This window comes from Dipodomys spectabilis, unplaced genomic scaffold, assembly GCF_019054845.1.
Source record: "Dipodomys spectabilis isolate Male_0828 unplaced genomic scaffold, ASM1905484v1 ptg000105l, whole genome shotgun sequence".
Lineage (NCBI taxonomy): Eukaryota > Metazoa > Chordata > Mammalia > Rodentia > Heteromyidae > Dipodomys > Dipodomys spectabilis.
In genome coordinates, this window is record NW_024870782.1 from 1,900,858 (window position 1) to 1,926,120 (window position 25,263).

The following is a 25,263-nucleotide window of genomic DNA, read 5'->3' on the forward strand; positions in this document are numbered from 1 at the left end:
AGCTCCTGAGACTCTCACAGAGCACAGTCTGCAGCCATTCTTAGGATTTATGTTTACTGAGTTTCAACAGTTTTTCCAGGCTGCTGTAGGGAGTGTTAGCCTCTGGCTCTTCTAAGTGTAGAAAGTCACTCCTCTGTGGGCAGAGCTATTTCTGCCTGGGCAGGGTGACTTTCACCTGGGTGGAGCTGAGCCTGCCAGGTCAGGTCAGGTTCTTATGACCTGCTAAATGACTCTTGAGGCCTTAGTTGGAGCTAGTTTGCTCAGCCAGGCCTTTGTCAGTATCAAAGATGGAGATCTCCGGTGTTGGGGGTGAGGGGTGGCCTTTCCTCCTCTGATCCCTGAGAAGGACAGAGGATGTCAGGGTTCTATCATGCCAGAGTCTTGGTTCCTGGGCCGTCTCTGGTCTGTGATCTGCAGGATGAAGATATCTACTCCTTGTCTGTTCTTGCTGGTGTAGTGTAGAATCGCTCGCCCGCCACATCTGCTGCCTTTGTACTGGACTCTCTTCATAGGTTTGGAAGCTTTGGCCCCCTCTGCTTCCAATGCTGCCACTGCTGCTGCAGCTGTGGCTACTGGCAAGTGCTCAGATCTGTCCCATTGCCTGGATTTTCCCTCTTTTGCCAAATTTTCTGTACTGTGATGCCACACTTGGTGTGATTCTTTAGCCTAGGACTGTTCACTGGAACACTAAAACTGCTTTCTATGGGAGAGCTTGTTTAGCCTCCAGCTTCTCCTCCACCCTCTTCCTCTGAAACTTCACTCACTCTTTTAATGTGAAGTATGGCTCCTATTTTTTATAAGGTGAATCAAGCAGAGGAATCCGTTTAAGATGTGAAAGAGCCTGTGAAAGAGTCTTTGACATTGAAAATTGTCCTGGGTATGAATTTTTGGACAAATATCCCCATTCAAAGACGAATGATTTTTTTTTTATTGAGCTGGTAATGGGGTTTGAACTCCTGGCCTTGAGCTCTGGGCTTTAATTCTCAATGTTTGGACTATATCACCTATACACCTTCACTTCTTCCTTTTACCAAAAGTGAAAGAAAGAATCCCTTAGATTTATTTATTTGGATTAGCTTTGAATATCAATTGTCAAATTTGAAGCTACCCAGTAGGTAGGTGTAAGCCACTGGTTCTATTGTAGAACTAACTTCTCAAGAGTAAATAATCACAAAAAAAGAGAAAAAAATTCAATTATTTATGTGTTGTCTGATAAGCCATATTACTTGCTACTAGAAGAGAAAAGAGAGCAAGTAAAGATGAATATGGAGGAGTGAGACACAAAGAGAGAAGGTAGGGAAGGGTAAGTGAGGAAAGGGAAAAGGAGGAGACGAGAGGAGTGGAGAGATGAGTAGAATTGTGTATTCCTCACTAAGGTACTGTTGGACAATCAGTGCCTTTGCATGTATGTAGCCAAAGATTTATATTTATGATAGTAGTAAGTTGAGATATAAAATACCGGTTTATAGGTAATATCCTGTTAGTGTGCTTCCTCTTGCACCAAGGGCACCACAGTTAGATTGTTACAGATAAGGCAAGAGTAAGCAGTTTTAGTGATTCTGAGAAACAATAATTGACATGCCAGGAATGCTCCTTTGTATGGTGAAGTCAAGCATCACTCTTGTGCCCTGCTCCAGTCTTCCTCTCAGCAAGAATAGCAGAAACAGAAGAGGAAGGAGATATCTGAGTAATGATCACCTCTCTGTTTTTTCTTCCTTTGGCCTCTCAAATAATAAAGCCCAAGGAGACTTAACATGAAGTAGTGGGGAAAGTGGGGGGAGGGAAGATCAGTCTAGCTTAATGTGAAAGTTGTAAAATAATTGGGACAGCGTTTCAAATACTGAAATAAAACCATTGTAATTATTAATAAAAACTAACTCTAAATTTATTTGAAAATGTAAAAGACTACAGGACTCACTACATAGTGGAATCTGTATAATCAAACTTACTCAATCGTCTATCATCAGAAATTGAAGACCGTTCCTAAACTTTCAATACTAGGTTAATTACCCTCGATATTCACTTAAACTGTGTGAATATGATGCAGAAAACATGACTTTAAATTTAGATTCCTGAAGTGATAAGCAATGGATTTTCATGATGGATAGCACAATGCGAAGAGCATGGAAATTATTTTCCTTCCATCTTCAGTGCGTAGGGAAGGATAAAAGCTCCAATTCTGAATTTAGGACTGAAGGTGAATAGTAAAGGAGACCTATTTCAGCCATTCAGAGATTAGTAATGTGGAGAAAATTCCTCATTTATGTAGGCCAAACATGGAAGTGAGGATGTGGCAATCCCAAAGCCAAATCCCAAAGTCAGAGATATTTAACAAAATACCATGAAGTTCAAACAAGACTTAAAAGGGAGAGTTGGGCTTAAGGGGAGTAGGGCATAAGAATGGAGAGGGAAATGGTGGACTAATACAATCATACACATGTGAGAATATAAGTAGGAAACCTGAAGGAATAGATGGGGTTGGCGTAAAGGAAGGAAGAAAAATAGAAAGTTTGACAATGATCCGGATGTATTGAAATGCACATATACTCTATTCAACACTGACATGATGAAGCGAAACTCCTTTGCACAACTAGCTAAAAATTAATTTTTTAAGTTTTAATATTAAGAGAGCAGAAGCATAAATCTTTAGAAATAAATAAAAGGTTAGCTTTGACATATTACTGAGGCTTGTGCTCCTTTCAATATGCAAAATTTAATGTGTCAAGCCTGTTGCAAATGTAAATCTTATTTTGCCAATCCTTTTTGCAAATTGCTTAAAATATAGAGAACCAAATGCCACTATCCCTTCACTTTCAATAAAAAAATCTTATACACCTTTAGGTTTCTCAGGTGTTTATAAATATTTTAATGTAATGCATTGGAACTAATTTTATTGTACATTTAAGTTTAAATTTTAAATCACTTAATTCTTTTAAAATCCTCTCACTCGGGCACAGGTCTGGATAGATAACTGATGTGGGCAGAATCAGAATTATTCAGAAGGCTATAAAAGAATGTTTACCTAATTTTCTCTCTGCAGGATCATAGAATACAGACTGTCCTTATTAGGAAAATGGAAAAGGTATAGGACAGACTCAATAATCAATGGGAGATGATTGTTTATTAAGGAACAGCGAGAGGCATAGCCATTCCAAAGGGTTTGAAGGTTGTGTGAGGGATCTGGGACAGGATTTTTGTTTTTATAGGAGGTCTGAGCAAGGAGAGGTTATTGAAAAACCCCTACGTCAAAAATGTGGGGGCTTTTCAGTTGGGCCCACAATGGAATATTTACAGCTAGGCTTATGTGGATTGCCCTGCCTTCACTTCAAAGGAATTCAAACATACCTGGAATTTTGCCTGGAATCTGTATTGGCCTAGGACAATAGGATGGGGGTCAATCCCTCATATTCCATCTTTAGATACATAAAATGATAGGGCAAAGAGGGGAGAGGCTATTCTTCATATAGGATCTTTGGAAACATAAAAAGAATTGGGCTGAGAGTGAAGTATCATTAAGTTATGAGAACAAAGCAGATTCCAATGGTTTTAAACCCTGGAGTATAAAAGGTGGAGGTCATTGTGGTCATTTCTGGCAAAGTCCTGCTGGGATGGGAATGTTGAGCAGTCATTGGGGCCGGGGCCTTCAGTTCCAGGTCTGTGCTGGGTCTAAGCCAAAGCCTCTGGTTGCCTGCAGTAATAGGATGGCCTTGACTTGGTCCCAGGTCTAAGTGAGGGCTGTTATCCTGTTATAGAGAAAGTTGAATATGCTGAGATCAGCCAAAAGGCTGACATGGTGGCAAGGACTAGATACGAGTGATACAGGAAAACACACCCTGGACACAAGCCAGAAAAATTCCATTTGGATCATGTGTCGAAAACCAGTCAGAAGCCAGACCTGAATTGGAGTAGATAAGGGCCTGGTGAGAGAGCTTGATCATTTCCTATAAATAGCAGGTAACAAAGGCAAGAATATAAATTCCTGTCCAGTTAGAAGTTACACAGATATGGACATTAGATGGACAAGCTTCTCAACTTGTTTCTATTGACCTCCTGGCTCTGGTTAATTCTGAGAGGGCAGGCACAAAGTGGCTGATGTGACATCATCTCCTCTTACTTTTTTCCACCTTGTCCGGTGGTCTAGGTGCTTGTGGCTGGGATATGGGCTTTGAACTCAAAGCCAGAGCATTTTCCCTGAGCACTTCTGCTCGAGGCTAGTGTCCTACAACTTTGACTTGGAGGGCCATATTTAGTATTTTGATGGTTAATTTTTGAGCCAGCTTCCAGACTGCTCTTTGCTGGTTAGCTGGGAGATAGAGTATCTGAGGGATATACAGTCATAATAAATATAGATTTCTTAGCTGATATGGTAAAAACAGAGCTTGGCATGATACATGTCAAACATAAAGGCAAACAACTACCAAACGTGAACTTGCTACCAAGCAAAAATCTCCTTTATGTTTAAAGGATATATAAAAATATTTCATGATGAAGGAAATTTGAAAAAAATGTATCTTCACCAAATCAGCAGTATAGAAGTTAATTAAATATATCTTACATAGAGAAGATCAAGAACAGTAACTGGTTATATACAATGCTCCCTACCAAAGAATAAGGTAAATATATTAAGAGTAGATGAGGCATAGCTGTTAAGAGCAGGTGTATAACATAGCAGGACTTATCAGATATTTCACCGTCTTACCTCTCAATATCACTGGACTTCAATTTCCAAATAGAAGACATAGATTAGATAGCAGCATTAAAAAGCAAGACACATCCATCTACTTCCAACAAGAGACACATTTTATTAACATAAACCCATACTCAAACTGAAAGATTGGAAGTAAAATTTTCAAGCAAATGGACACCATAAACAGACCACAGTCGAATTGCTAACATAAGATAAAATAAAATTCAAATTGAAATTAGTAGGAATAGACATTACATATTAATAAATGCAACTCCATTAGCCCTGAATCCTGGAGCACCCCACTTCATCAAACAAATACTACTTAACCTGAAAACAAATCTCAACACATCATTGTCATCCATGGATGGCCTATCCAGGAAAAACTCAACCAACAAACTGAAGACCTAAAGAATTACATTGACAACCTAGCCCTAACAAACATCTACAGAATATATATCAGAATAAAAATTTTAATAGCAGTTCATGGAAGATTCTCCAAAATAGAACATATCTTATTTCACACATAAATTCTGTCCAAATTGAAAGAAAAATTATTTGAATTCTCATATCTTGTCAGACCACAACACAATAAACTTAGAATTACATAACTTAAGCAAAAAAATTCTCAAACCCATGAAGACAACCACACGTTGCTGAATGACCAGTCGGACACTGAAGAGATTAGAATAGAAATCTGGAATTTTGGGGAATTTAACAAAAAGGAAGTCACAAAATACCAGCTCCTCTGGGATACAGTAAATGCAGTACTTAGAGGAAAATATATAGCTCTGAGTGCCTACATCAAGCAATTAGGGATATCTCAAATGAATATTTTATTATGTACCACAAGCTCCTTGAAAACAGGAACAATACAAAACCCAAAGCAGTAGACAGAAACAAATAAAAAATTAAGGCAAAAATAACTAGAGACAAAATAAAACTTAAAAAGAATCAACAAAACAGAATTGTATCTTTCAATAACTTAACAGACTTGAGACTCCCTTACCAAATATAAGAAGAGAAATTATATAGATAGATAAATAGAAAGCCAGCAGATAAAGATCTTTACTTGCTCTGCAACAGGTAATGGTACTCAAATACATTTAAAGCCCCAAAAGTTAACCCCCCCGCAAAAAAAACAAATCCTCACAGAAACAACAGCCCTGTTAATAAGAGGGATAAAGATTTAAAGAGGAAACTAATTGAAGAAGAAATATGAAGGCCAATAGACACATGAATGAATATGCAACATTTCTGGCCATAAAAATGCAAATCAAGGTAACGTAGAGATTCCACCCCACGCCAGTTAGAATGACCATTATGAAGAAAACTAATAATAACAGATGCTGGGCTTGTGGGGATGTGGCCAAAATGGAACATTAGTACACTATTGGTGGAAATTTAAACTTGTTCAAATAATCTGTGAAGAAGTACAGAGATTCCGCAATAGTGCTCACCTATGACGCAGCAATGATGGATCAAGAAAATTTTGTATATATTCACGACAAAACTCTATGCTTTCATCAGAATGAATGACATTGCCCGATTTGTTAATTAATGGAAAGACTTAAAAACATGTTAAGTTTAACAAGCCAGCCCAAAAGTAACATAAGAGTACATGTTTTTACTCATTTGGAAAAACTAGAATGTGTTTAGGATATTCTTAGGAAAGATCACAATAACTCTAATAGCTATATGCATATCACCATATAAAATGATGCTTATAGAAATGAGTTCCAAAAATGGATACAAGATGATTGTATAGTGAACTGTTTTTAGTTATGTATATATAGTTTTACCCTTTGGTATTCACTGTTTTTGATTTCTGTATCCTTTCTCTTATACATAAGTTAATATGATTTGGGGAAGGGAAGGAAAATCACAGAAATGGCGGGAAAAAGTTTAACCAAAGCAACAGTGCTATACACTAGACACTATGTTAGAAATGAACTTTGCAACTTTGTGGGAGTGGGTTGTCGGGGTTGGAGGAAGCAGGAGAAAATAAGGAAAGATAACACTTAAAAATGTACTCATTACTTATGTAAATGTAACCCACCCCTCTGTATATCACCTTCATAGTATAAAATCCAAAATAGAATAAGAGAACTCACCCAAATAGAGAAAATTAGAGACAAAAATGAGATATCACAACAGAAATAAGCAAAATTGAGAACGTTATAAGAGCGTATTTGCAAACCTTATGCCAATCACCTGGAGAATCCTAGAGAAATTAATGCTTTCCTGTACTCGATCTGAACCAAGAAGTAACACACAAGAAGTAATGAAAATGAAATGTCAATAAACTATTCCCATATCGGAAAAATCTAGGACTCAATGAATGAACCATGAAATTAAGGCCTGCAAAGAACTTACAACACAGATCTAAGTCTTCAATGGAATAGAAAGGTAAATGGAATTATTAAACATTCTATGAAGCTAGAATTAGACTCATTCCCAAATCAGAGAGGAACTCACCAAAGAAAGAGAACTATAATTCTACCTCATCCCAGTTAGAATGGCTATTATCAAGAAAACTAACAATAGCATAAGCTGGCGTGGATGTAGCCAAATGGGAACTCTATTACGTTGATGGTGGGAAATTAAACTTGTTAAACCACTCTGGAATGCAGTATGAAGTTTCTTCAAAAGACTAAATATAGATCTCACGTATGACCCAGTAATTCCCTTCATGGGCAGTAATCCAATAAATAACAAACAAGCTCACATTAAAGCTACCAGCATAACCATGTTCAGGGCCCAGGCCCAAAGTTAAGGACTGGAAAAAAATTACCACTGCTATTATTTGTTTTTGCAAAGATGAATCTTTTGATATAAGGTACCAATTCATTGTATTACAGTAGCTAGGATAGGACTTAAATATAGTGGGTGATAAAATGGCCTCTTTGTTGAATATCAGGAAAAGTTGTAGGCAGTCCAAGAAAAGGGAGATTTTTTTGTTGTTGTTATTGTTTGTCGAGGAGCTTGAAGTCTGGGCTTGGGCACTGTCCCTGAGCTCTTCAACACAAGGTGAGTGCTCTACTTTTTGAGCCACAGTGCCACTTCTGGTTTTCTTGTAGTAAAATGGAGATAAGAGTCTCAGGGACTTTCCTGCCAATGCTGGCTTTGAACCACAATCCTCAGATTTCAGCTTCCTCAGTAGCTATGATTACAGCTGGGATCCACTGGCACCAGGCTAAAAATGGGGGATTTTTAGAAAATAAAATCCACCTGTTCACCTTTGTCTAAACCTCAGATATCACTATTAGAACACTTCACTCTCAACTTATTTCATCAGACATTTGTAAATTTTCTCTTTACCTTCATGTGAGAATACTGCAGTCAATATCAATTCAGCTATGAGACTGGATCAATTGTATGGTAATGGCTATCACATAAATCAAGAACTGTTACATTAAAACAAATGAAACCCTCATTTGGAAAGATATTTTTCTCTTTTTATTACAAATATGTACTTGATTATTCCTAATTTGATATTGGACCTCCTAACAGAGTGATGACATTTTCTTTCTCTTCAGCAATTGGCCTTTACTCACAAATGGTCAAATATTTAAGAATTCAAAGATTTCCATTGATAATTCATTAAGCTGACCTCTAAGAAAATGTGCATTTCTGGAATTTGGTCTGTTGTCTTGTTCTCACATACACACGCTTTTTATGATTTACTTGTTCTACAAGGAATTCTATTTTTAATCAATGAGTGTCCAATTTTAGTCTCTCTGATTAGTCTTTCAGATTCTCTCGAGTCTCATTTCAGTCTGCCTCATAAAATTATTTAGTTATCTGCTACATGACTCTGAGCTTCTGTTTTTTGCTTGACTTCATGTACGCTGTGATGGAAGCACTGCCTGGCTGTGCTTACTGGAATTTTGTTGTTGTTGTTGTTTTGTTTTGTTTTGTGGGTTTGTTGTTGTTTTTTTTGGTTTTAGTTTTAGTTTTTGTTATTAAGAGATCTAGGATTACTATTCAATGTAATAGCTTTTCTTGGCCCCAGTGATTCCCTGGCTTAGAGTCAAGGGGTTTTTCTCCTAAGGGTACAAAGAATAGCTGACTAAATTGCTGTTTTAATTGTCACAAAATGAGACAATCTGGCTTCCTTGCAAAGACATAAATGATCCTGTGTAACCACTTACAGAAATGATCTATCAAGGTGGCTTTTCAAGGTTGACTGTGAAAGATGTTCATTTCCAAGTCACCACCATAGAACAGATCATATCCCTTGGAGCATACTTTTGGAAGGAAGGTTCCCCTTTCTTCCTTCTCTTTTGATAGATCAAACCATAATATTATGCAGTCGTGGTCAGCCTGGAGCAGCTTTTCCCAAGAATATTCCGTCGTGTAAAAGAGGACTAACTATCAAAATAAAGGGGAAAATACTTGTCTACTACAGACTGATTCACCTGGCTTATATCTGTTGTTAATTTCATTACTTCAAACACATGGATAATTTATATTGGGATTAGACAAGTGGCAAAATACTAATGGAATAAACATTCAGTTTACTTTTATATATCCAATATTATACATTTAACCCCTTATGAAAAATTAAACAAATTGTAGAAACAGTGTATACTCTGGCACACATACACCATCATCTACTCAGAAATTCAGTCTCCCTATAAATATTTATTTGGTCCAAAATAATAAAAAAATTAATTAATTAATGTGACTTTTAACTATCATCTGAAATACTCCTCGTTTATATAATTGTATATAATTTTATCAATGTCACCTAGACAAAAATTTAACATGCAAGTAGAAATCAAATTTCTATAACTTAAGTGATATGAGAGGAGTCATACCCTCGTGTACTATGTGGTGTGAATTTTACCATAGTGCTGAACCCTCCCATCTAATACAAAGAGTCATGTGCAATAATTTATTATTTGATGTTAAGATGAGCGCTAAGTGTAGGATACACTTTGAAATATTACATTAATTCACAGAAATGAAACAATAATGATATATTATTTGTTTAAATTTTAATGCTTCTCAATTTTTCAATTCATGAAATATATTATTAAAATTAGTTTCACTTTCTTCTTTTCTTTTTTTTTTTTCCCAGCAGGTAGAAAAACTCATTTATTAACAGAGAGCAGCCCCTTTTAAAGTCAAAAAGGGTGGGTGGCATGGTAAGGGAGGAAGAGGAACCAATCACTGTCAAGGTCACACCCTATCATTCACCTGAACCTTCACGGGCTGGTTAGGCACTGATCGGCAGATCAATTGGGCTCTGCCCACTCTACTCTCTCCCAGCGCCATCTTGGCTGCCCATGTGCTCCAGATTCCCCCCCTTTTTTTTGTTGTTTTAATGGCAGACCCACCTAGCACAGTAATAAACATCAGTCCCACCACAGTTAGAAATGTCCAAAGCAGTTCAATTAATTCCTGGGCACCTGGTGTCTTTTAAGTAAGCCAGTTCCTAGTACGTGCCTTTAAGCTAGCACAGGGGTCAAGATGACCTTTGAGCTTTACTGTCAGCTCCCAATGGCTCCCAACATCATCTCCCCCCCCCCCGCCCCCGTCTTTGTTTAAAGAAGTGAACCCGCCTGTCTTAGGATGGGTGGATCACCATGTCTGCCTTACCTGTCATCGGGAACTTCTTCAGAGCAAGCTGAAGGCCCTGTCTTAGAGGTTGGTCAGACTGACACCCCCTCTTACCCATCTCTGGCTGCAATTCCTCTCGGTGGGGGGAGGGGGAAATTCATTCATTTGGAGCTTGGTAACTGGCTGGCTAAGCTCATAAGAGTTTTGCAGTGCACATATAATGCAAGGAAGGCATAGAAAAAACCATCAGCAAAAGCATTACCAGGCCAGGAAATGTCACTACTAGTCCTTTAACCTTAGTGAAGGATGGCATAGGAGTCTTTGCCACTTCAAAGTCCAGAGGTGGGGATTGTTCTAATCCAGCTATTTGTCTGTGGGGTTGGACAAGATCTAAGCTGGAAGCATAACAAAAGGTGGTTGTTTAACAATAAGTATGGATTCAATGCTGCTATACAAGCAATTAGTAAAAGAACAATTAAAGCAGGTAACATTAAAATAATTAACTCCTACAAAAATATTAAAACAGTCCATAGGGTGGTGATCAAAATGAAGGTCAGGCCACCAGGTCAAAGGGACAGCTTCTCTTGTGGTGCTCCTGACGATTTCTTCATTGCCAGTGTTGATCACTGCCCAGGTCACCTGTTGAGGTTGATGCAGGTTCCATAGGGACATTCACAGGATTGGGAGAGTCAGGACAGCCAACAGCTGGAGTATCGCCATCTGCAATTGTTAGAGAACACAAGAGCTTCTCAAGGGCTGGTTGCCCTTGGGGATGGTTAATAATTGTCTTTCTGGCTTTTGTCTTTAAAACACAAGCCTCAGCCATGGCCTTTTTTTTTCCTTGTTGGTTAGCTTATTCTTGGGCATCCTCCTGTATAGAGGAAATGGGTAAAAATTTAAGGTTCCTGGCAGGGATCCAAATGGGAGCGGACTCCCCTATGGGGAAAACACATCCAAATCCCCTGCCCATAGTAACTACGGGGTCAGGTCCTCTCCATTGTTGTGTCAGGGGGTGCTTCCACCTGACTTTCACTTGGGGCTTAGGGTTTAGTTGTCCCCAGTGCTTCTGAAACCTGGATTCAGTTGCCCCTTTTGAAAAATTTAAAATGTTAATGGTAAACAAAGCTATATGTAACTGTATATGGGGGCTAACTCCCCCTTTTTTGTTTTATAGGCTATCAGAATACAAATTAAAGGGTTTTTGAATGTCCTGAAGGGCCATAATTACGGCCAGCATTTCCTTATATTGTAATAACTTCTTGTGGTGTCTTGTCTTTTAGCAGGGCAAATAAGGGCACAAGACTATCTTTAGGGACAGAAACCCATGGCAACAGCCAATTGATTTCCCCTAAAAGACTCTGAAGTTGGGTTAAGGTTAGAGAGGCTGGAATATCCAGCAAAGGCTTAAGGGGGCTGGCCTGAGTCAAGGTAAGGTGGGTCCCGAGCACCTTAAAAGGAGCTACCTTTTGAATTTTATTAAGGGCTATGGTAAAACCCCCCTTTTTTAATATGGTGAGAACCTGGGCCAGAAGGCCCTCCAGGCAGCTTGGGTCTCAGTGCCCCAGAATCATATCATCCATGTAGGCATAGACAAGGGAGGTATCTGAACCCAGCACAGGCCCTAAAAGTGTGGCCAAGTATTGTTGGCAGAAGGCTGGGCTATTGGTCATACCCAATGGCAGCACTGTCCATTCAAATCTCCGATCAGGCTGGGAAAAATTAAGAGAAGATATAGAGAAAGCAAACTTCTCGCAGTCATCTGGATGCAGAGGAATAGAAAAAAACAATCTTTAATATCAATCACAACCAAAGTATATTCTGAAGATATAGCAGGAGTCTAGGGCATGCCTCTTAGGGGCATTCCTACTAGCTCCATCCTTTCATTTAGGTCTTGGAGCATTTGCCCAGCCCCAGAGGCTTTTTGAATAACAAATATGGGTGTGCTCCAAGGACTTATAGAAGGGCGGATATGCCCGAGGCTTATCTGTTCCTCCACCAGAAGGTGGAGGGCTTCAAGTTTAGGTTTGGTCAATGGCCACTGCTCCACCCAGATTGGGCTTCCTGGCTTCCACCTAATGGGAGGTACTGGGGGGGGGCAGTGGCCTTTAGGATTGGGGGTGCACCCGAGTGGGTCCCCTATGTTCTTCTCTGTAATTATGAAAGTTAAAAAAATCCCCTTCCTTAACTCCCTCTAGATCCTGTTTAAGCCTTTGTGCTTCTTCCCCATCCAGGATATCATCATAGGATGCTCGATGGTCTGTAGTGACCACGGCATCCATTTGTCTTAGCATATCCTGCCCTAGTAAATTGGCAGTGAGGTTCTTTGCCACTAAAGGGCGTATCTTTCCCTGTTCTCCATCTGGGCTAGTCCATGTCATAAGGGCAACCGTCTCTTTGGTCTGGGAGTTGCCCCCTACCCCCAATATCGGGGGCCCAGGTGCAAACTTCCAGTCCAGGCGCACTTCCTCCTCCCTGAGTATGGTTCGGTCTGCCCCAGGGTCAATTAAGCAGTGAAACCTCTTTCTGCCTATGAGAATACTCATTTTAAGGCGGAGTCCGTCCACCAGGGGGACGGTCCAATGGACCTGGGTAGCCCTGCCATGAGGCTGCCTGGGCCTCACAGCAGGGGGGGTTCTTCCTTGAGTTAAAGGGGCTAGAGGATGCCCCTCCCCAAGTTTAAAGACTTCCCATCTAAATCAAACTTGTATCCCTCCCTGCCCCTGGGGCAGGGTATAGGGGACAGTTTGCCCACGGGCCAGTTGGCAGGGAATTGTTGTAAACAATCCCTCTTAAAGTGCCCCTCCTGCCCCCATTTAAAACAAGTCCCTCTCCCCAATGGCCTTAGGGTTCCTTGGCCCTGGGCTGCCAGAGCCTGAGTAATGACCTCAGTCATTGTAGATGCCTGAGCCTGCAAAGCTAAAGCTAGTGATTGGGACTGATGCTGTTGCGTTCCCACATCCTGTGAGGCCACCACCCATCTGCTCAGGGAACTCTCTCTCAATCCCATGCAGGCCATGCAGTGGTCTGCATTCATCCCTTCCCAGACCAGCAGCTTTACAAACTGATCTCGGAGGTTCCCTGTCAGCAGCTTGCAGTGAACGCTCTGTTGGACTCGGTCTATGAAATCAGGTAGAGGCTCACCCAGTTTTTGTCTCACTTCTGCTATGGGGGACTCAGTAGGCCCATCATCTAGTTTGTACCACGCGACAAGTCCTGCCTGCCTCACCTGGTCATGGTACGGGCCAGGTATTGCGGCCTGTTGGACGCCGGTGGAGTACCCTTCCCCCGTCCCTGCTAGCATGGCATAAGTAATAGGTATTGCTGGTTGAGCCTGCCGGTTACCCTCAGCTCATACTCTGCATTCCTCCTTAAAGAAAGCACACCATTTAATAAACTGAGAACTAGTGGTCTGGGCCCAGGGAGAGTTTGGGCCATCCTCCGCCACCGCCTTGCGAAGCTCTTTAAGATCCTTAGCTTCCCATGGATACCATTCCAAGGGCCTGTTAGCCCCTGATGCCACATTGACCGGATACGCTTGGGGAAGCAAATCCTGTGGCCGAGAGTCTGGGCTCTTGAGTGGCCCTTCCTTTCCAGAGGAGGTCTCCGAGTAGGTTACTTCCTCAGCCCTTGGTCCCTCCATGTGGTAGGGGTCTAGGTTTTGCAAGTCCCTCTCGCAGGTCTCGTAGGGTGCTGTACCTCCCTTCCAATCAGGGGAATAGGGAGGGGGCCTAGGACCGTCCAGGTCACCTGAGTAGCTGCCTCCACCCCTGCATGCACAGATAGTGGCTTCCCGGTCGAATTTGACCTTTTCCTTTTCCTTTTTACTTTCCAAGTCTTCCTGTACTCTTTCTAGGCCTAATGTTGCCTCCTCCTCCTTCTTTTGTGATATAGCATTACCCATACTTAGGGTTTCACTTACCCTAAAAGACCGCTTAGCCTTGGCCGGTATCTTTTCCTTTCGTGCCCCATGTTGGGCACCAGATGTTGGGTCTTCGTCCATCCCACAAAAGACGGACGGGGTCAGAGGAAAGGTAAGTGCGGCGCTCGCCCATTCCCCAGCCTCCCTCAGCCCAGGAGACAATCAGACACAGCGGGGAGCCAAATCCAGCAGGTAGAAAAACTCCCACTTTCTTCTTTTCTATAGCTACTAAAATTATATGTTAAATATTCAATATTAAGAAATCAGTAATAAGTCACCTATTATTAAAATGATATACTATTAAACTATGATTTGAATTATAGTTCTAACAAATTGTGATGTAAAAAACATTTAATATAATTATGGGCAATATTTTTTAAACTTACTAGCTTGTTATTTGTTTCCTAATTGTGTCATTTGATATTCTTGATCCAAGTCATTCTTTCACCTTAATTGTTTAGTTTTCTATTTTATCTTTCTTGGTCTACTGATTGTGCATTTTGTTTTCCATTTTTAGTGACTGACATCTGAAAATCTGTATGCTAGTTTATTGCTTCCTATATTAAAGTAAAATTACTGCTCTCATAGCTGTTCTACTCTTCTTTGTATAGTATAGTATTTCTCCCACTCCCATCTCCTGTATTGATGCTCTCATTTATTTTATTTTATTTTAAATTTTATTGTCAAGGTAAAGTACAGAGGGGTTATAGTTATGTAAGTAACGTAATGAATTCATTTCTCACTTGTTATCTTTTCCCCCATTTTTTCCCTCTTCCCTCCCAACACCACCCCCCACCACCCCCAAGATTATGTCCAACATATTGTCTTGTGAATATCACTGTTGCATAGGTTCCCCTTTTGTCTCACCATTTTGTTTTTTTCCCTTTCCTTTCCCTGGTTCAGATCAACATATTTGCAATATCCAGGTATCAAATCAAATACAGTGACTACATGGGATAAACTATAGGTGGGGAAAACACAAAAGGATAAAAAGAAATCACATAACACATTAAGAACCACAACAACAAAAACATATCTTGGAGTTCACTTCACTTGGAATCACCTTATACAGTCATATGTACATAGCTATTGAACTATTCTGCTCATCTACTAAGATTATCCTTGATGTACAAAATAATGCTCTCCCTATTACTCAGTAATCCCACTTCTGGGCATTTACCCAAGTGACCACAAACAATGCCTCACTAAAGCTACCAACACAATTATGTTTATCACAGTATTATTTACCATAGCTAAGATATGGAATCAACCCAGTTGCCCCTCAGTAGATGAATGGATCAAAAAATGTGACACACACACCTACACACACACACACACACACACACACATTCACACATACACATACACACACATGGAATACTATGCTTCCATGGGAAAAAATGATATCACCTCATTTGAAAGAAAATGGAAAATCTTGGAAAAAATATAAGTGAAGTAAGCCAGACTTAATGAACCAAAGGTCCCCTGGTTTCCCTTATTTGTAATAGTTTACATCAAGGATAATCGCATGCATTTTGATTTGACATTTTGTTCTGTGCTGAGCATACAACATTATTGCTATATTGTTTGTTAGTATTTCTGCAGGCAGGCATATTTAAAGAATTATGTTCATCTTATCCATTACTGAAGGAAGAACAACTAAAAGAGCAACCCCTACTAGGAAGAGCAACTCCGACTTACGTAGCTTCATTCCTATGTAAGGCCAGTGTTGTCTCCTTTATCCTCATGTTGTACATTACAACTCTATACTTGGTCATCCCGTCTATCTACTACCTTCTACATTGTAAACTAAATGCCTCAGCAATTCTCATTTGCTTTACTTTTTAAAAAATTTCTCTCTTAATGTTTGAGGTTGGGGTGTGTGAGTGTGTGTGTGAGTGTGTGTGTGTGTGTGTGTGTGTATGGTTTTACAAAGATCAGAAGACAACGTTTTTCTTCATTTAGAATACATCTTTCAAGTCATTGTAAGTTGTGGCTAATGGGAGAAGTATTTTGCTATTTAAAAGATGAAACAGAAAAATATATTTGTTCATGTACCACAGTTGTTTTATTAGTCTGTAGTTGGAGACTTAACTTTGATTTATATCTTGGCTGTTGATGTGAATAATGTGAATAACAATGAAATACAGATATACTTAAGAGTTACTCATACAGAAATAATCATATGATTGGTGGGTCAGATGATATTTCAACTTTGCATTTCTTTAGAAAACTGCATACTACTTTCTACAATGAGAATACTAACGTGTATTTTGAACAAGAGTGAAGAAAATTTTATTTCTCTACACTCTCACCAACATTATTACCTTTAGAGTTTTTATAAAGGCAGGTTTTTACGATGTGCAGTACCCCAGACTGGCCTTAAACTCAAATCCTCTTACTCCAACCTTCTAACTGCTCGCACTTACTAGCCTTTACCATCACACCTGGCTCCTTTGATGTTTTGATTAGTTTTAATAGTTATGAAGTAGTATCATAGTAATTTTGAATTGCATTTCTCTATAATGACTTCTGTTCACAAAGCATTAAGCCAACATGGAAGTGGTATTAAACCCACTGGTGATTTTCAGGGATTTTTGGAAAACAGGTCTATTCAGAACTTTTGTTAATCTCATTTTAATCTCTCTATACAAAATCAATACTTAATTCAATATAGTAGAAAGGAAAAAAATTAAATTCCTAACATTTTTCAATTTTTAATAACATGATATTGCTTAAATCGTTTTCTGTTTACACTTGAGACTATATAACTCAATTTAGTTGTACCTTTTACAAGGCTATACGTATTTTATTTATTTTATGTTGATTGCTCTTTCCAAAGCCTGCGAGTCTAATTTCCCTTAGCTTCTTTCAGTCTCATGTAGTTCAGATTTCAAACTGAAGAATAAATGGAAGAAAGCAAATAAAAAAATACATTTCCTCTCATCTGATGATTCCTCTACAAGAGTGAGGAAAGAGTTCATCCTTCTTAGGACCTATGAAAATATATCAAAAAGAGAATTCATTCTGCTAGATTTTCCCTATCTTTACAATGTAACTTAAATGATGTAAAAAACAATATACTGCTGAGATATGTTTATGTTTTATCAGGTTTGTACTTTTTTATATGGACTTAACCTCAATCTACAACATTACTTCATGATTCTGTCCCTGATATTTTTAAACTACCAAGACATAAGATAATCAACTTGATGTGCAGCATGGGAAGTTATCCATCTGGCTTCCTTCGAAGCAGAGCATGGTAAATAGATAACATTACATCTGGTTATTCACTACATGTAATGGTTTCTGTAATACTTATTGCGTTCTATTTAGTATTTTAAAAAACTGCTGGCTAAACTCAAAGCTCATTCATAGAATTTTATGTTAAGTATTTCACAAGTTTTATTTCTTAATTCTTAAGATAAAATTTGCTTTAATGCTAATGTTATTGCCATTTTAATGTTGGGAAAAATTGTAATTAAAGGCACGAATTGTATGGCCCAAAGACACACAGTGAGGAAGGAAATGAGTTAAAGTTTCCAACAGTCTTTCAGCAATACAAAATGATAAGTAAAATCTCTCCATTCTCTTACACTCTCAATTCAATATTCATGTTATCCAAGAAACAATAGCATAGCAATGCCCATGGTTATTTTTTTCTGTTACATTTTGTCTTCAACCCAGATTGTTTTGGTGACATTGGCTTATCATGCACAGAACTGAGCGCATAAATTGAGGTCCAAGGAGGGGCAAATTTCTTCTCTCCCATAGTTCGTTTCCTTTTTAAAAAGTAATAAAACTTTCAAATATCATCACTTACAGTTTTTAAGAATCCAGAAGCGAAATGAATTCACATACAATCAGTGCAAAATGCTTTAAAATTAGTAGATAATAAAACAGGCTCCCGTGAAGTAAATATTTTACTACTTTTAAAATTATTTTTAAAGCCTTGTGCTGGATGGCCACACCTGTAATCCTGTCTACTTGGGATATCTACTCAGGAGCCCCAGATCTGTGGATAACAGTTGGAAGATAATCAGAGCAAAAAAAAAATTCATAAGATTATTTTTCAAAACTTTTAATGAACTACCAAAGAGCCAGGAATGGTGATGTAGCTTATATAGAACCTCATCAATCTAGAGAGGAAATGCCTAGCAAGACCTTGAAGTTCTGAGTTCAAACTCTGAGCATGCCAACACAAATACACGAGTACTCACATGTGCGCGGGCGTGCACAGACACACACACACACACACACACACACACACACACACACACACACACACACTTTTGCAAAATACTTTCATGTCAGTGTTTTGCATTAATTTCTTTGTTAACGATATTATATAGGGAAAATGGGGAAAATAAACTTTTCCTTCTCAGATCATTTTCATACATTTTTATTGGAAAAATAACTGTACACAGGGGTCACATTTACATGAGAAAGGTAATGAGTACATTTCCTAAAAAGCATTGTTACCTCCTCCTTTATTTCCCCCCACCATCCTTTCTCTCTAACCTCCACAAGTAGCCTCTCCTCCCCGTCTCCCCAACCCTGCCTAAATATAAACTTCATTTTTCATCATAATGTCTTGTGCATCTCATTGTTACAATTGGTCAACCTGTATCCCTATTTAAACATTGTGTTTTTACCTTTCCCCTACCCAAATTAGAGAAGCATATATATAAGATATTGGTGCACCAACTTCAAATGCAGTGAAAACCGGTGTTATAAAGTGGGGGAGGAACATATAAAGAAACAAAAAAAATCACATCATACATTGTAAGTCCATTAAAAACAATAGCACGAAAGAAAAAAACCACTTGTGTCAATATCTTGGAGTACATTTCCCTTAACATCATCTTATCTAGTCATATGCACATAGCTTTTGACCTTTTTTATTTATCCCAGACATATATTAGTAACTGAAAATAAGGGAAAGCAGGGGTCCTATGTTTCTTTGGACTTGTCTTACTTCATTTAATAAGTTTTTTTCCAAGTCTTTCCATTTCCTAACAAATTGAGTGATGTCATTCTTTCAGATGGAGGCATAGAATGAATCTATCTATCTCTCTATCTATCTCTCTATCTCTCTATCTCTCTATCTCTCTATCTATCTATCTATCTATCTATCTATCTATCTATCTATCTATCTATCTATCTATCTATCTATCTATCTATCTATCACATTATCTTGCTCCATTCATCAATTGAGGGGAATCGGAATTGGTTCCATACCTTAGCTATCGTAAATAATGTTGCAGTAAACATAGTTGTGCTGTTAGTTTTATTGTGGTCTTGTTTGTGATCATTTGGGTGAATGCGCAAAAGTGGGATTGCTGGGTCATGGGGGGCTTTATGTGGAGCCTTTTGAGGAACCTCCATACTGCTTTCCAAAGTTGTTGAACAAGTTTACATTCCCACCAAGGATTCGGTAGGGTTCACTTCTGTCAACATACCCTCCAGCACCTGTTGTAAAAATATGGAACACTTCAAGAATTTGCATGTCATCCTTGCACAGGGGCTATTCTAATCTTCTCTGTATTGTTCCAATGTTAGTGTATTTCCTGCTGAATTGAGCACAGAACATTTTTTATATATGAAGTGTAATTCATTTTCTTTCTTTTTATTGTGAAAATACTGTACAGAGGAGTTACAATAATATGGGCAAAATAACGAATACCTTTCTTATCAAGCATTATTGCCTCCTTTTTGTTTCCCCTTCCTCTCCCTTCCCAAACTCCCACTAGCTCTGACACCTGATCCTCTCCCCCATCAACGTTGTAAAGTTCGTTTTACGACATAAAGACTTGTATATCTCATTGTTGCAATGGGTCCAACTGTATCCCAATTTAAATGATATTTTTTCCCTTCCCCTCCAAAAATTATACCAACATAAAATACAGTGAAAGCAGGCGTTAAACCTTGGGGGAGAGACATACAAAGCAACATAGAAATCATCTCATAAATATATTAGAAACAATTGGATTAAAGAAAAATCATTTGAATACTTATCTTTGGGTATATTTCCCTAACATCAGCTTATCTGACCTATCCTGTTTGACTCAGACATATACTAGCTATTGCAAATAAGGGAAACCATAGGACCTCTGTTTCTTTGGGCCTGGCTTACTTAACATATTTTTTTCCAAGTCTTGTCATTTCCTAACAAATGGGACAATGTCATTCGTTCTGATGGAAGCAAAGCATTCCATTGTGTATATATACCACATTTTCTTGATCCATTCATACACTGAGGGGCATCTGGGTTGGTTCTATATCTTAGCTAAGGTAAATAATGCTATGAAAACATAGTTTTTTGAGTTCTAGGCATATTTTAGATATGAGACCCTTGTTCATTGTATGGCTAATGAAGATCTCCGAATCCGTGGGTTTTCTATTGATCTTGCTAGCTATGTCCTTTGCCATGCAGAAGCTCTGCAATTTCATGCAATCCAATAAGTCCAACTTTTTTTGATTTGTTGTGTTTCTGAGTCTCTATTAAGAAAATTTTGGGATGTGCAAGGAGACTTAGAGTTTCTCCTATTGCATCCTGTAATGTTTTCAGACTGTCCGTTTTAACTCTGAGGTGTTTGTTCCATTTGGAGTTGATTCTTGTGCAGGGTGATATATAAGGATCTAGCTTTAGTTTTCTACAAGTAGTTAACCATATGTGCCAGCACCATTTACTGAAGAGGCTGTCTTTCTTCTGTTCTATTTTTTAGATTCCTTATCGAATATTAGATGTCCCTCAGCTCTGTAGGTACATTTCTGGGTTTTCAATTCTATTCCATTGGTCCCGAGGTTTGTTCTTGTGCCAGTTCCAAGCTGTTTTGTTTACTATGGCTTTGTAGTAGAATTTGGAATTTGATATTAATATTACTCCAGCACTGTTCTTTCTGTTAAATATCGTTTTTTTCTACTCCATGTTTTTTATTGTTCCGTTTGAATTTTTGGATTGCCTATTCTATTTCCTTGAAGAATGAAGTTTGAATATTAATAGGTATCACATTGAATTTATAGATAGCCTTGGGAAGTATTGCCATTTTCAAGATGTTGATCTTTCCAATCACAGAGCATGCGTGTTTTTTGCCACTTTCTAAGTTCTGTTTTGATTTCCTTTTTCTGGTTTTTTAAGTTTTCATCATAGAGGTCCTGCAATTCTTTGGTAAAGTTAATTCTTAGATATTTCATTTTTTGTGAGACTATTATGAATGGAGTTACTTTGCTGTTCAAGCCACTCTTTTCTCATTATCGGCATTCATAAAAACCATTGATTTTTGAAGGTTAATTTTATACCCTGCTACTTTGCCAAAGTTTTGAATCAGCTTGAGTAATTTGGGAGTGGAGTCTATGGGATTCTTTAAATACAAATCATGTCATCTGCAAAGAGGGAGAGTTTTATTTCTTCTTTCCCTATTTGGATCCCCTTTATGTTAGCATCTTGTATTATTGCTGTAGCTATGCATTCTAATTCTAGATTGAAGAGCAGTTGAGAGAGTGGACATCCTTGTCTTATTCCTGATTTTAAAGGAATTGGCTTTAGTTTTTCACCATTGAGTATAACGGTGGCAGTAGGTTTGTCATATACAGCATTTATTGTATTGAAGAATGTTTCATGGATTCCTAATTTTTCCAGAACCTTCATCATAAAGGGGTGTTGGATCTTGTCAAATGCTTTTTCTGCATCTATTGAGATAACCATATGGTTCTTATCCTTGTTCTTGTTGATGTGATGAATAATGTTAATTGATTTGTGAATATTGAACCAGCTTTGCATCCCTGAAATTGAATCCTGTTTGATCATGGTGTATAATTTATTGGAGTAATTGCTGAAGTCGATTTGCCAACATTTTGTTCAGAAGTTTTGCATCAATATTCACCAAAGAAATGGGTCTATAGTTCTCTTTCTTTAATTAGTCCTTTCCTGGTTTTGGGATGAGGGTGATTATGGCTTCAAAGAATGAGTTTGGTAGTGAACTTTCTCTTTCTATTTCATTGAAGAGTTGGAGGAGTATTGGTGTGAGCTCTGCTTTGAAGGCCTTGTAGAATTCTGCTCTAAAACCATCTGGTCCTGGGCTTTTCTTAGATGGGAGGTCTCTTGTGGCTGTTTTTATTTCAAGGCTTGATATGTGTCTGTTAAGATGGCATGACTCATCTTGTTTCAGTTTTGGCATGTCCAAATTTGCTTGGAAAAGGCCTATTTCTGCCAAGTTCTCAAACTTATTAGCATAAAGTTTTGAGAAGTATTTCCTTATAATGTTATGAATCATGTTTGTTTCTGTGGTGATGTTTCCATTCTCTTCTCTGAGTTTATTTGGGTGTGTTCTCTTGTTTTTCTAAGAAGATTTGCTAACCGTCTCTCAATTTTGTTAATTTTTTCGAAGAAACAACTCTTTGTTTTTTTTTATTTGTTCTATGTTGTTATTGGATTTTAATTCATTTAATTCTGATTATTTATTTCCATCTCCTGGATTGGGGTTTATCATGCTGCTCTTTTTCAAGGATGCTTGATGTCTCATTAAATTATTGGTTTTAGATCTCTCCAGTTAGTTGATGTAGGAACTCAAATCTATAAACTTGTCTCTGAGTACTGCCTTTGCTCTCTCCCAGAGGAGCTGGGAGTTTGTGTGTTCATTTTTGTTGAATATCATAAACACTTGAATTTCATTTCTAACCTCTTCCATGACCCAATGGTGGCTCAACAGTGTGTTGTTCAGGCTCCACTTGTTACAGGAATTTCTTTGGTGGCTTTAGGTGTTGAGTTCAATTTTTTCCTTGTCATCTGGGAGAATGCAAGGTATAACTTCAATATTTCAATGTTTCTTTACAAGTTTGGTTTGTGACCTAAAATGTGTTCTATTTCGGAAAATGTTCCATGTGCTCTTGGGAAGAACGTGTATGCTGATGCTGTTGGGTGAAATATTCGATAGATTTCTGTTAAATCTAGTTGATCTATGCAATTGTTAAGGTCTGCAGTTTCTCTGTTGAGTTTTTGCCGAGTTGATCTACCTAGTGTGATAAAGTCCCGAACAATTAATGCCTTTGGATATATGTGAGATTTGAGAGAAAGTACGATTTTCTGAAACTAGACAATTCATCAAAAAGTAAGTCGTGATATTTTAGAACCATGTAAGAATAAAGGCAAGATTGACATGACAAAAACAAAATAAGTCCAGATATTTATTGTTCAAGAGATGTGTAGGAGGAGAAATTCAATTATTCTATACAAGCACCTGTCTTAATGGACACTGCAGCAAGTGGTAAGGTTTGTTAAAATTTTTAAAGTTTTAAATATATTTAATTTTGGGAATTTGCTTATATATGCCATAATTAGGACTATTTGGCAGGTCATAAAACTTTTCTATAAAGTATTTAAGATTGACGGTAGCAGACATACTACTAAGTATGTTCATTTTCAGAAACTTTACTAATGAGAAGTTGCAAAGTCTTTGTGTAAAGAAGTCGAGTGAAGAGTTAAGACTTTGTTAACTACACAGTTTATGTTAAAACTTTAGGGCTTCCTTACTTTATATTTTAGCGAGGAACAAATGATGATATAAGCCATATAAAAATCATGAGATGAGTCATAAATAGTCATCTTAGTGGGTAACTTTAAAGACTACACATAGCCTATAAAACTCTTGTTGAACATCATAATCTTAGCCAGTTTTAAATATACAGGAATATGAGAAAATAGTAAAACCTAATATGTAGTACACCATCAAATACTGAAAAAACTGGTAATTGTTTTGTTTTTTTATTTTATTAATCATTAATATTTAATCATTGGCTTTCTTTATTTGTAGCATTGTTTCCCTGGTAACATAATACAACTTTTTGTAAGTCGTCATCAGGAGATACTTTGAGAAGGTTACTGGGTTGGCAAAACCATTTTTTATAGGTGCATGTGAATTTATAAAGAGGAAAATTAAGAACAAAATATGTATTAAAAAATCTTCAAGTAAAGTGTGAATCAGGAGTATTGATAAATGTCCACATCTAAAATCTTAGCCCTAGGCTGAAGCAGCGGTATTACAGAGTTGAAGCCACAAATGTGAGAGACTCTGTTTTGTTTTGTTTTATATTTTTATTTTGTTGATCATTGGGGTTGAACTCCGGGGCCTGGGTACTCTTCCTCAGCTCAAGGCTACTGCTATCACCTGAGCCACAGCGCCACTTTCATCTTTTTCTACTTATGTGGTGCTGAGGAATTAAACCCAGAACCTCATGCATGCAAGACAAGTTATCTACTACTGAGCAACCTTCCCAGATCCTGAGAGACTGTGTTTTAAAAAATAATCTAAAAATTATTTGCTTTCTGCTTTGGGTTATAAAATAAAATATATGAATATGAATCTATATCTATATCTATCTATCTATCTATAGTCTGATATGGTGCTTGAACTATTGGCTTGGGCACTGTCCTTATGATCTTCAGCTCAAGGCGACCCCTCTACCGCTTAAGCCACAGAGCCACTTCCAGTTTTCTAGTGGTTTATTGGAGATGAGAATCTCATGGACTTTCCTGCCTGGGCTGGCACCCAGCTCTTTTCATATTTTTGTGAATTGTCATACTTCGAAATTTATATTAACTACGGCCACTTTATCCTTTTCAAAGTCATGAAATATCTCTGAGAGTTTGCTTCTGTGCAGATTGTTTTTGCATTTATAATTTCTTCTTAGTCATTTTTATTTTTTATCAAAATCACTTTACATTTTATGTTGATATGTTATCATACATCAGATACCGACAAATGTACATTTAGGGTCTAAAGATAGCAGTATGAATATTCTCATACAACTCTTGCTTATCTGTTATGCACTTTCAGTATTATGATATTTTTCTGTCTTTTTTTCTTTCTCATTCATTCTCTTTCTCTTTCTGGCTCCATGTCTTCTACTTAGAATTTCTGCTGGTCTACTATTATACTTCAGGATCCACTGGTTTGGGGGGAACATGATAGGGACCATCAGTTATCCTTGCATTCTTTGAGAGTTGTAACAGTGACGTGATATTATTCTTTGCCATTCTAAATGACAAGAATTCCCTTTCACTTTTACTACTATTATAAATTTTATATATTTT

The 25,263-nt window shown here is 37.9% G+C and overlaps 1 non-coding gene across 1 annotated transcript; it reads right to left on the bottom strand.

The window, feature by feature from the left end:
- Positions 1 to 19,650: 19,650 nt before the first annotated feature.
- On the bottom strand, positions 19,651 to 19,761 carry LOC122114097. Its single transcript, XR_006148530.1, has one exon. It is a non-coding gene; the product is annotated as a U6 spliceosomal RNA (small nuclear RNA).
- Positions 19,762 to 25,263: the final 5,502 nt, after the last annotated feature.